The sequence below is a fragment of the Canis lupus genome, chromosome 30, assembly GCF_011100685.1.
Source record: "Canis lupus familiaris isolate Mischka breed German Shepherd chromosome 30, alternate assembly UU_Cfam_GSD_1.0, whole genome shotgun sequence".
Lineage (NCBI taxonomy): Eukaryota > Metazoa > Chordata > Mammalia > Carnivora > Canidae > Canis > Canis lupus.
This window is the reverse complement of record NC_049251.1, coordinates 1,072,018-1,085,847: the sequence shown is the minus strand read 5'-3', so window position 1 is coordinate 1,085,847 and position 13,830 is coordinate 1,072,018. Positions and strand designations below refer to the sequence as shown.

General features: G+C 36.6%; 1 protein-coding gene and 1 long non-coding RNA gene across 5 annotated transcripts in view; one reads left to right on the top strand and one right to left on the bottom strand.

Annotated features, from left to right (window-relative positions):
- SLC12A6 (solute carrier family 12 member 6) overlaps window positions 1-13,830 on the bottom strand; it is an 88,134-nt gene that overhangs the window by 46,101 nt on the left and 28,203 nt on the right. The gene's annotated exons all lie outside the window — the stretch shown is intronic.
- Window positions 1-13,830, top strand: part of LOC119866855 — a 55,922-nt gene that overhangs the window by 36,560 nt on the left and 5,532 nt on the right. The gene's annotated exons all lie outside the window — the stretch shown is intronic.

Sequence of the window (13,830 nt, the reverse complement as noted above, 5' to 3'; positions counted from 1 at the left end):
AAGCCAAAGCAAAAGCTTTTTTAATGCTCAAAAAAACATTAATAAAAGAATGAAAAGAAACTATTATAAAAAATAATCACAACTTTTTTGAAAAGTTAAGCAACAAAATTATCATGTGACCCACTAATTCCACTCTTAGGCATATACTCAAAAGAACTGAAAACAGGGACTTGACAATATATATAGCAGCATTACTCACAATAACCAAAAGGTGGAAACAACCCACGTGTCCTTCAACAGATATATGGATAAACAATAATGTGGCATACATATAAAATGGGATATTATTCAGCCATAAAAAAGAAAACAAAGTCCAGATAAACACTACAACATGGATGAACCTTGAAAATCCTTGAAAATATGCTAAGGGCAAGAAGCCAGAAGCAGAAGGACAAATATTGTATAATTCCATTTAAAATAAATATTGAGAAAAAAGTATATTCAAAAGATAACCACAAATTTGACCAAGCAGTAGTAGTTCCATAAAGTAGTACGATTTGGGGCTTACCACATGGGTTACATTTTCTCTTTTTTATTTTTTTATTTTTTTACTTTTTTTTTTTTTTTTTTTTTTTACATTTTCTCTTTAATGACAAAGGAACATATGGTCATATAGCTCAAAGTCAAGACATAAGTATAACACTCATTACTACTAGCAGTAATATTCTGATTTGACTTCATGATGAAACGACTAAACTGACTTCTAGAAATATCTAGTTCTTCTAATCTATAATAAAATTAGTGGCAATAAGCCAAGTTCCTAAAGCAAGAGATTTTTTTTTATAATAAACTTATTTTTTATTGTTCAATTTGCCAACATACAGAATAACACCCAGTGCTCATCCCGTCAAGTGCCCCCCTCAGTGCCCGTCACCCCTTCACCCCCACCCCCCGTCCTCCTCCCCTTCCACCACCCCTAGTTCGTTTCCCAGAGTTAGGAGTCTTTATGTTCTGTCTCCCTTTCTGATATCTCTTACCCATTTCTTCTCCCTTCCCTTCTATTCCCTTTCACTATTATTTATATTCCCCAAATGAATGAGAACATATAATGTTTGTCCTTCTCCAATTGACTTATTTCACTCAGCGTAATACCCTCCAGTTCCATCCACGTTGAAGCAAATGGTGGGTATTTGTCGTTTCTAATAGCTGAGTAATATTCCATTGTATACATAGACCACATCTTCTTTATCCATCATCTTTCGATGCACACCGAGGCTCCTTCCACAGTTTGGCTATTGTGGACATTGCTGCCAGAAACATCAGGGTGCAGGTGTCCCGGCGTTTCATTGCATCTGTATCTTTGGGGAAAATCCCCAGTAGTGCAATTGCTGGGTCATAGGGCAGGTCTATTTTTAACTCTTTGAGGAACCTCCACACAGTTTTCCAGAGTGGCTGCACCAGTTCACATTCCCACCAACAGTGTAAGAGGGTTCCCCTTTCTCCGCATCCTCTCCAACATTTGTGGTTTCCTGCCTTGTTAAGTTTCCCCATTCTCACTGGTGTGAGGTGGTATCTCATTGTGGTTTTGATTTGTATTTCCCTGACGGCAAGTGATGCAGAGCATTTTCTCATGTGCATGTTGGCCATGTCTATGTCTTCCTCTGTGAGATTTCTCTTCATGTCTTTTGCCCATTTCATGATTGGATTGTTTGTTTCTTTGCTGTTGAGTTTAATAGGTTCTTTATAGATCTTGGAAACTAGCCCTTTATCTGATACGTCATTTGCATATATCTTCTCCCATTCTGTAGGTTGTCTTTGAGTTTTGTTAACTGTATCCTTTGCTGCTAATGCAAGAGATATTGACAATCATCATTTAACAACTAAGCACTTGCTTATTTTAAAGGCTTGAAAAGCATTAAGGGCTAAATATGGAAAAGACTTTGAGCTCCAGTTTTCTCAAAGATTAAGTCTCTTGAGATACTGAGGATTACTTCTGGCTTCCCTAAATGTCTCTGAGGAACAAAAATAATTATAGACCAGGGGAGTCTATGAACAAATGGGTAAAAGGTTACATCTTTATTTTCACTAACCTATAATTGGAGTTTAGTATTTTCTCCAAGTATGATGTCACCAACAAACTACCTAAAAGTACCTATGCTTTGTCAACATTAAACATCTGATTTTTCATATCACATTACAATTGTTCTACATAACTCATAATGGCTTTTAGGTACAATGCTACTTTGAAATTATGGTAGTTATTAAAAGGCTGCTAGGTCTTCTTCAATGCATTGATAAAAAAAAATCCCACTTATATTATTAGATCACAAACTTAATATTTTGATAACTGTATTTTAATATAAGAGGGTTCTTTTTAATCCTATATATGTATATGTATTTATATGCATGTGCAATACTTTACACATTTAAAAACATTTCTGAAAAGGAATTTGTAGACTTGAGACTGCTAAAGAAGTCTCAGATACAAAAAAGATTTAGAATTACAGTTTTAAACAAAATTCAAGTAATATTTTTGATAGTGTTTATAATAAATGCTTTCATATATAATCTAATTAAATCTAACACTTTAAGCACCCCACACAGAAAGAAACAATCAGAATACTAAACAAATTCTGGTTTCTGATGTACACAGTACATACTATAGTATACTTTACATAGTCAAATTAAGGAGGAAATAAGGTAGAAACCTGGTTGATACAACTAAAGTTTTAAATGCTATGTGAATGTTTTTTTTTAGATTTTAGATTAGGAATCCCTAATTTGGTTTTTAAAAATATATTCTAGGGCAGCCCTGGTGGCTCAGGGGTTTAGCGCCGCCTGTAGCCCAGGGCATGATCCTGGAAACCCTGGATGGAGTCCCATGTCAGGCTCTCCACATGGTGCCTGCTTCTCCCTCTGCCTGTGTCTCTGCCTCTCTCTCAATCTCTCTCTCTGTGTCTCTATCAATAAATTAAATAAATAAATAAATAAATAAATAAATAAATAAATAAATAAGATATTCTAAGTTTTTATTTATTTATTTATTTATTTTTTTTATTTATGATAGTGAGAAAGAGAGAGAGAGAGAGGCAGAGACATAGGCAGAGGGAGAAGCAGGCTCCATGCACCGGGAGCCCGACGTGGGATTCGATCCAGAGTCTCCAGGATCGAGCCCTGGGCCAAAGGCAGGCGCTAAACCGCTGCGCCACCCAGGGATCCCAATATTCTAAGTTTTTATAGTTTCAGATATTTTTCTCAACATACCACCAAATAGATTCTGGTTTTTAAATTTAAACTCATCTTATTTCCTATAGAAATAAACAGCATGGGTTTGTGCATAACACCAAGTAGGAATAACAGTTCTATAATATATTAGTCTATTAGATTCATATCTCTCTTATACATACACACACACACACACACACACACACAGGATAAACTGGGCCCTATCATCATAGAAAAGCAGGTGTCTAGGCAGCATGGAAGAAGGAGTAGAGAAAGAATCAGATTTTTAGAACCAGAAGAACTATGGTCATCATCTAGCTCTACTCTAGTGACTCCAAAGGAAAAGTTGGAAGAATTATCAGCACCATCTGTGTTTTTTTTTTCCCTAAAACTATACCAATAACCCTTCTCCAGATTCTGATTCCCAGATACTGTCATTAATGGGAATGCCTTTTATGTATGTATGTTGGTATGCGACAAAGTTGAGAACCTCTTAATATTTATAATAGGGGCACCTGCGTGGCTCAGTCAGTTAGGTGTCTGCCGTCAGCTCAGGTCATGGTCCCAGGGTCCTGGGATGGAGCAAACCACATCAGGCTCCCTGTTTGGCGGGGAGTCTGCTTCCCCTTCTCCTTCTGCCCCTCCCCACCTGCTTGTGCTCTCACTGGCTCTCTCTCTAATGAATACATAAAAAGTCTTTTAAAAATATTTATGGTTGAGAAGATGAATGCTGTTAATACGTGACCAAAGACATGGCAAACCATTGTCAAAGAGAAAGCCTAGAGAGATAGTCTGAATCTTTTGAGGACCTATCTTCATGTTTCTGGATACTCTAACTTTTTTGTCCTAAAATTAAGAATAGTCTAAAACAAGTTATTTAGAATTGCTGGAGAATCTATGAATAAAAACAGAAAAACATCTCAGATAATTCAGGCAGAATAGGTATGATTTTAGATGGGAAAATACCAATGATTTTTTTCTTACAAATTACCTCCTTCTATACTATATATACTTCCTTGCCTTCTAAGCTGTGCACATGCCATAAGTGCACTTTCTAGTCAAGCCAGGACTCTTTGAACACCCTCCTATCAGAGATGAGTAGAAAGAAGTCTTTCGTGTAGTTCCCTACAAGTTCAACTTAGATTTTTGCTTTTCATGTTTTATAAATGAAAGAAGGCAGGGCAACTTTTACTTGATACTTATTTTGTAATTTGAAGATTAACCTCCAAGAACCTGCAAATACTTCACTGATACACATAAAACTCAAAACAAGGGCAAATCTAGGAGTAAACAGGTTCATGAACCCACTAGAATGAAATTAGCCTTGCCTATAAAAATCACAATTGGTAAGCTACTTTAAATTGAGGGGTGTTTCTGGGTATGCAATCCAAATGACCTAATCCAAATGCTAACACTGCTCTGAGATATGTCTGGCATCTTTCTATTGTCTTGTCTCAACTCTCCCATTTAACATTTTTCCTGCTTAAGTCACCGGTGAGGACACACCCAAGTTTGCTGAAGACTGGGAGTTGTTCTAAACATTACTCAAAATGACATTTATTTTAACCAAATTACTTCCTGTAATAAAAACAACTTGCCAATAATGTAACTATTTTTTACCTTTGATGGCCTTCATAAACTAAGCTATGCATGGTATGTTATAATTCAGAAGGTTATACGAGGTGATACTTAAAAGCCTGTGATTCTTTACCAGTCAAAATGGTAGTTCCAACAGAAACATGTACCTTTGCACATGTAAATACAATCAGAAAAATGACCTGAAAGTATTTCCTTGTAACAATAATGATACAGCTTTACAAATGTGCACTTTATCTTGGGTAAATGGTAGAATGGAGATTTTATTTAGTTTCTTGCCATGTGCCTTGGAGGATAGAGAGAAAAATGATTGTGGGATATACTCACTTGCAAACCTGACCCTGTAAATAGTTTTTCTGAAGAGCTTTATTATCTCCCTTAGTTTGCTCATAGCAATAGCCTTTTACTGATTTGCTTTGCTAATCACTTCATCTACCTTTCTGGGTAGAGAACTGGAAACAAATAAAGGCTAGCTTGTACCTTGTGTCCAAAACTCAGCATAGGTTTTAGTCTAAAGTCGGTATCAGCCATGTCATTAAACAGCACAATCAAAAGTGGAAATTGTTAGGCCTGATTATCTAGAAAAAGAAGTAGGTATGACCAAATCCATATACATGAGGACAATCAGCTCATTATGCTACTGTCTATATTATCTAGACATACCTCGAAAACCTATTTCAGGATACAAAATACCTAAAATCACCAGTCTTAACACATTCCTAATTTTCTGCACTCCAACTTTTTTTTTTTTTGCCCTACCCCTGCACTCCAACTTTTAAAAAATCAAAGTAGTAGTATTGTAAGAAACCATTTTGACTCAGAATTAGGCAAAATGTATTAAAAATTACTCAAAGACAATTACTCTAACATTTACATTAATTAGATTCTGTCTCTCTGAAGGGGTACTTATTGTGCTGAGAAACCCAACAAGGAAGACAAGGTAAATTACCTTGTTCATTACATTGTAATAAAGTAAAAAAAAAAAAAAAGCCTATCTTCTTTATATACATTTTGAACTTATTACAATAAGACCAGAAAGACCTAGAAAATTTACATGTGATTAATTGGATTTAAATAAATAACTGGGTGAAAAACATAAGGCAATTGTAGGCAAAATAATTTAGCTATGAGATGTAAATGTAAAGCAACACATAGAGAAGTTAATAAATCACTATTAGTTCTTCATGTTTCTAGCCTACCCAACAAAGGAGAGTCAAAAGATCCTTACCTGAATTTTTATTATAATAAGAACATAATTTTTAAAATATTTAGAATATACATCTGTCAAAAAACATGATTTCTGCTAGGACATAGTCTAATCCAAACCATCAGTCATGCAAGTGATTTGTGCAGACAGCTAACAATGGAGAATGAGCTATTGCAGCAATGAACCAAGGACTGTACTTCCTATACCATGCATATTTCTTAGTTTATTAAGAGAGATTTGCTGAGAAAATGATTTGGGCTAGGGGTGGCAAATAAACTTGGCAAATATATGTAGCAGTCAAATTCCTATAATGTTTAATTTCTCAGACCCTTCAATATGCTAATAATTACCTAACTAATCTCCAAAAGAAGAATATTTATCATTCTTAAATATATCTCAGAAGAGATAACTCACTTATCACCAAACATCCTATATAATTAGTAATCTATTATATATACTCTGAGAAGTGTTCAACTCATTCATTTCAATATACTAAGGTTAAAAGATAACTTCCTGAATCATCATTCCCATTTACTCACTCATTTCACTTAGTATCACCATTAAACCAGTATTCTCCAAATTTGCCCAGTCAAAAGAATCATCTCGAGTTATTTGTTATACAACAAATGCCTGGATCACATGACCATAATGACTTGATCTCATGGGCAAAGCCTGAGATTCTGCTGTTTTATGAAGGATCCAGATGATTACTACATATCTTCATTCACCAATTCAATTAGTGAATGATTAAGAAGTCCCAGGCATTAGGGATAGAGCAAAAAATAATAAGACAAATTCCTGCTCTCATAAGAGAAATAAAGAATAAAAGAAAATAAGATTATTTTCTAGCATTTATCATAAACCAAAATTAAGCACAATGAGTAAGAAAGTGGCTTTAAAAAGTCCTCAAACTAGGTAGCAGATGCATGCTGTAGTATTGTAAACCATGGTAAAGAGTATAAATTTTATTCTAAAAGTGAGGTGAAACAATTGGAAGGTTTTAAATAGCAAGAGAGGTCTCATTAGCTTTTTAAAAGATGCAGGCTGCAGGGTGAAGAATGGACTGTGGAGGGAGCAAGAGCAGAAATGAGGAAAGCAATTAGGAGTCTACTCCAGGAATCTTAGGAAGACATGGTAATGGCCATGGTAAAGACTGGTGAAATCCATGGTGGAGAGTGTGATAATATCTTCCAGAAGGAGTACTCTTGAGCTAGTCTTCATAGGTAATGTCCATGTTACTCTAAATTTTTAGTTCTTTCATTCATATACCCAACAAAATTTTTTGAGCACCGTCTACAAGCAAAACACTATTCTAATTACTACAAATGTAGCAAAATCCTTGCCATCCAAGAGCTCACATGATCAAAGAGCAACATGTATGTCAAGAGTGATGAGTTCTGGGCATCTGGGTGGCTCAGTGGTTGAGCGTCTGCCTTTGGCGCAGGTCGTGATCCTGGGTCCTGGGATAGAGCCCTGCATCAGGTGCCCTGCAGGGGGCCTGCTTCTCCCTCTGCCTGTGTCTCTGCCTCTCTGTGTGTCTCTAATGAATAAATTAAATCTTTAAAAAAAAAAAAAAAAAAAGGTGTGATGAATTCTAAAACCAACCAAAAAGCAGAGTAAGAGAATGCAGAAGATTTGTGGGGGAATGGTTTGTGTGCTAGTTTAGATACTGAATCTAAAAAAAAGTCTCTCAGATAATGTGATATTTAACCAGAAACTTGAAGTGAGGTATCTGGTCATACAAATATCTGTAGGAAGAACATTCTAAACAGAGGGAATGGTTAGTGTAAAGACCCTGAAACAGGTGCATGTTGGCATGTTCAATGAACAGCAAGGAGGCCTGTTACTAAAGGGAACTGGGTAAAAGTGACAGAACATGGGATAAGACATGGATATGTGTGAGGGAAAGACAACACAGATCATGTGGGGCCTTGTAGGGCACAGTAAGGACTTTGGGTTTTACTTTGAGTGAGCTAGAAAGTCATCGGAAGGTTTTGATTTATGCTTTAATATGATCACTCTGGCTGCTGTCTAAAGAATAGATAGGAAGGAAGGAAGGAAGCAAGCAAGCAAGCAAGCAAGCAAGAGGGGCATATAGAAGGCTTTTACAATGGTCCAAGAAAAGGTAAGGGTAGTTTGGATCATATCAGAAGTACCAGAGCTTGGTAAGTGGTCAGAGGCTCGGTATGCTTTAAAGGAAGGATTCACCAGGTTAGCATACTAACCTTGACTGGAGACGGTGGGGTAGGGTAGGAAGAAAACGAATCAAAGTTTTTTCCAAGAGCAACTGGACATACAGAGATGCCGTTTCCCGAGTTGTGGGAGACTGAGAGGAGGCACTGTGACAGCTGTGCAGCTGTCCTGGAGTAAATTTGAGGCACCAAGAAAAAAGAACACAAGATCTCAAAGCAGATTAAGTTCAGGTGAGATCCTAGCTCTATATATGCTATTCATGTAACTCTGCAAAAATGCTTCAATATTTCTTAGTCTTAATTTACTATCTATGCAACAGGAATCATACTACATCACAGAAAGTTATTGTGAGGATTGGAGATGGTAGATACTCATTCATTTTTTTTAAAGATTTTATTTATTTATTCAGAGAGAGGGAGAGACACGCAGAGACACAGACAGAGAGAGAAGCAGGCTCCATGCTGGGGGCCTGACGTGGGACTCGATCCTGGGTCTCCAGGATCACACCCCGGGGCTGCAGGCGGCGCTAAACCGCTGAGCCACTGGGGCTGCCCTAGATACTCATTTAATGGTAACTATTCCAAAAATTGAGATGAGCCATGAAATGACCCTTAAGAAAAATAATAAAATCTGTAGGGCTGCAAATAATTGTGACTAAATTAGAATTTATTTATTTATTTATTTATTTATTTTTTTTTCTAAATTAGAATTTAGATAGCTGGAGTTCTTTTTTAGAACTTTAAACATTTTGTAGTACAACGGTACTTAGAGTAATATGGGTGAATCCTTGGATTGATATACCCATTGACTTAAAATTGTACAGTTAAATGATGCTTATATTAAGTCACACTTGTCTTATTTTGAAATTTGATACATTGATAGTTTAGACTAAATATGCATTAACATATGATTTGGGATTTTTTTGATAATTACAATAGTAATTGTCCAAGAGTATCTGGATTACATTCCCATACAAGTTTATTAATGACTCCTATTAAAAAAAACAATAACAATTCAATAAGTTTTAAATATACCTAAAACTGTGTTGGGTACTATAGGAAATAAAAGAATGAGCGTAAGGTACTTCCTGACATTAAGAAGCTCACAATCTAGTTAAAGAGTCACATTCAACTTAAGAAACTAAAAAAGAATGGCAGTAATAATAGTATTTTATATTTAATAACATTTTACAGTTTTTAAAATATTTTCACATATTTCATTTGATTCCCATGATAACTCTGTCACATAGATAGGAAACATATAAAGAAGCTAAAGCTAAGTTAGGGTCAATGGTTTGGCCAGAGTATACGCAGAGTAAATTTCCTGGATTCTGATTCTCTACATTATGCTGGTCATAAAACATAGGTAACAAGAATGAATATTAGTAATATAGGTAACTCTTCATTATCCAGTAAAATATATTAGGAAATTACAACAAGGCATTTATGAAATAATTAAATTACAAATCAGCAAAATATATACATATTTTGCATAGCACAAACAGTGGTCATTAAAAACACTACTTATCCCAATAAGATGCACCGCTTCCCCTTGATTGCTTTTTTTTTTTTTTTAACAGGCTAAGAGTCTCTGCTTGGCAACAGTATCTAGCAAGATTAATACCATTTATATTAAATCTATCTTTAGTTTATTCTCTATTTATAGAGTGGCAAGCAGCTGGTATTTCATTTAGTAATAAAGGTCCTCTCAGTGATTTAAGATAAAATATTAAATGCAAAGACATGAAAATGGAAAGATTATAAAGGCAGTCTTTAAATGACTCAATTTAGGGAACTTTCCTATTATCATACCAAATCCACACAGCAGGCCTGTGAGGAAGAATTATTCCCATGTTTCAGAAGAAACTAGCTCAGAGAAAGCTGGAATGATTTGCCCAAGGCAATAGAGCCCATAATCTGTGCTGAGGAGAGGAGCAACATAGGCAGTATGAGTTCTAAGTAGAACTTTTAAAAACCTTAAAAATCATGGAGACCTCAAGATCATAGGAGCAGAATTAACATGGCACGTGTCTGAGATGGTCTGGTTAGAAGGGTTGGGTTGTATTAGCAAAAGTCTTAAGTCTAAAGCAGATGGAAAACAATTGAAATCCTCTATATAGAAGTCTCAAAACAAATCCAGTGTTTTAGGCAAGGAAACAAGTGCAATATGCAAAACAAAATGAATGCCAGAGTTATTAGAGGTGGCAGGCATAACATCAGACCACTGTAATGTATCCATGTGCTAATGCCCATCTCTAACATGGTCTCTAGGATCACTAATATTAATTCAACTGATACTCTGAATGCCTACCATAGGTCAGGTACTGTGCTAGGTACTACAGATACAAAGAAAGTTACCCAGGGATGCCTGGATGGCTCTGTAGTTGAGTGTCTGCCTTCGGCTCAGGGAGTGATCCCAGAGTCCTGGGATCGAGTCCCACATTGGGCTCCCCATAGGGAGCCTGCTTCTCCCTCTGCCTGTGTCTCTTCCTCTCTCTGTGTGTCTCCTCATGAATAAGTAAATAAAATTTTTTAAAAATTTAAAAATTAAAAAAAAAACGAAGAGAGTTACCCTTTCTTCTACAGAAAGGGTAGAGAGGAATTCCTTTAGAGAGGAATTATACAGGTATGAAACAATAAAAATAACTGTTACAGTAGGTACAAATATTGTGGGAATCAAAAAAGAAAGAAAACAAAATAAAGCAGTCAGGGATGGTATCAAGGAAATAACAGAGGTAAATCTTGAAGGATGGATAGTTTATCAAAAAGCAGAAAGGTGAGAGAAATGGAGAAGGGGAGACTTTTTTTTTTTAAGGATTTTATTTATTCATGAGACACACACACACACACACACACACACACACACACATACACACAGAGGCAGAGGGAGAAACAGGTTCCTTGCGGGGAGCCCAGTGTGGGACTGGATCCCAGGATCCAAGGATCACACCCTGAGCCGAAGGCACTCAACCACTGAGCCACCCAGGCGTCCTGAACAGGGGAGACATTCTAAACAGGATTAACAGTCAGGACATAGATAATGGAGAAATTCTAGAAACATATAGGAACTATTATGCCTAATAATATACCTTTAGATAATATCAGGTATATACTACAACCAATAAACAATGATATATAATGTAATATTATGTATTAGCCTATAGTATCATGCATATAAATATATTGTACCTCATATACAACACTTAAGTTGACAGAAATGAAGAATGCTGTCATTGACCCAAAATAAGTGGGTAATAAGAACCAGTCAGCATACATGTTTCCAACTTCCCTGCCCTCATTTACCAAATCTAGTCAACTTCTATATCCATCTCTTCTTTTCTCCTGCACTGCCATAATTTTAATTTAGATTCTTGTCCTTTCCAGCCTGAACCATGAAATAGCTCAATTACTTTCCCTGCCAATTCTCCCATTTTCAAACAATCTTGCATTTTCCTTCATGCTAATAATCCTAAAATCCTGCCTTTATTAAGTTCCTTCATTGCTTAAAAAACCAAACACTTTCAAAGGTCTCCTAATAACAGTGCCAGGAGTCGCCAACAATTTTGTGAAGAAATGATCATTCGCATTTATTTATTTATTTATTTATTTATTTTTTTTTTTTTTTAATTTTTATTTATTTATGATAGTCACAGAGAGAGAGAGAGAGAGAGGCAGAGACATAGGCAGAGGGAGAAGCAGGCTCCATGCACCGGGAGCCTGATGTGGGATTCGATCCCGGGTCTCCAGGATCGCGCCCTGGGCCAAAGGCAGGCGCCAAACCGCTGCGCCACCCAGGGATCCCCATTCTCATTTATTTATATCCAGACATCGTGTGTGCGTACCAGTTCAAGTCCCTCCAAGGAAAGGAAAGGACTGCCTTTGTAGGTTCTGCCTCCATTCGTACTATGATTTCTCAGGCTGGGTGGGCATGGGGGTGCTGGTGGTAGCCGAGGCTAATGGATTCAACACCTATAAATACACACTGGTTTATTTTTTTGGATCCCTTGGCTTACAAGATGAACTCCAAAAACCTCATCCTAGCTTTCAGGTCCTTTAATAATCTTGCACTAGCTTTCTTTTCTCTAACCTTATCATTTGCTGGGGTTTGAACTCATGATGACCTCGAGACCTGAGCTGAGATGAAGAGTTGAATGCTTAACCAACTGAGCCACCCAGGCATGACATAGATCCTTTTATCGTTCATTACATCAGTTTTTCCATTGAAAGTGTCCTTTTCTTTCTTTTCCACTTACCTGAATCCTATGTCCTTTAAAGGGCCTAATCAAGTGCTTCTTTGTTTAGAACTATCCTGAGGTTTAATTTTCTGTTAGCTTTAACCTTCCTCTCAATTGTTGGGCATATACTACCTTATTATATTTTCATTAATCAACCTACTAATTCAAAGAATATTTACTAAGCACCTGCAAGTGTCAATACTATATGCCAGGCACTTGGGGATACACAACAGAACACAGTCGCTACCCTTTGGGATTTACAGCACATATGGGTAAAACAATTAACATTATGGTGATTAAAGCACTATAGAGTAGAGGTATATAGATAAAGAGATATGGGAGTGTGTAAAATACATTACATTCCCTGAAGAATATAATGGAGAGGCCATCAAGGAAGAAGTTTGAAGTTTGAACTCAGTCTTAAGGGGATTGTTAAGTTGGAATGCTCTAGATCATGAAGGCACATGTATGACTTGGTAAGCAGAAGAGACTTGATTCTGCAGGCAATGGGGAGACAATACAGTGTTTTAAATGGGAGAGTAAAAGGATGAGATTTATATTTGAGAAAAATTCCTCTGGTACATACTATAAGGATGGCTTTAGGAGGCTAGACAAGAAATGACAATGAACTATCCTGAGTATAGCAGCAGTGAGGATGAAGAGAAGGGGAGAGATCTGAGAAATATTTGGGAGACTAAAGGGTCAACAATTGGCAAAAAAGAGGGAAATAGAGAGGGAGAGGGAAGAGACAGACTATTTTAATACACTGAGGGGAAAGGGTCAATATATATATTTTTAAAGATTTTATTTATTTTATTCATAGACACACAGAGAGAGGCAGAGACACAGACAGAGGGAGAAGCAGGCTCCATGCAGGGAGCCCGATGTGGGACTCAATCCCGGGTCTCCAGGATCACATCCCAGGCTGCAGGCTGCGCCAAACCGCTGCGCCACCAGGGCTGCCCAGAAAGGGTCAATATAGAAAACACAGGATAGAGAGGGGGCAAGCAAAGTTCTAGACCAAAGGTGTATGGATGAGTATTAAATAAGAATGAAGAATGTAAAGGATAGATGTCAATATGGATGTTGGGAAGAGGCGTTTTGGAATTACAGTGTACTCTAACAAGTACAAGTTCAGTCATTTTCTGAATATAAGAGAATAGAGGATTGGGGGCTTAACAAGCATTTTAAGTTTTGTGAAGAATTTAAGAAAAAAAAGAATTTAAGAGAAAGGAGACTGACTAGGATTATTTATAACAATTTCTAAATAGTGTTAACAGTACAGTTGGAGTTGGAAATTGTGAATTTTTGGTGGCACCAATTTTCATAGCTGTGAGATAACGCACCCTCGTGTCCCCACCCCAGCAACACAGCTGCCAAGATTAACAAGAAGAAGAAAAAGTAAATGAAAAAAAATTTTGTTAAAGAAAAGATA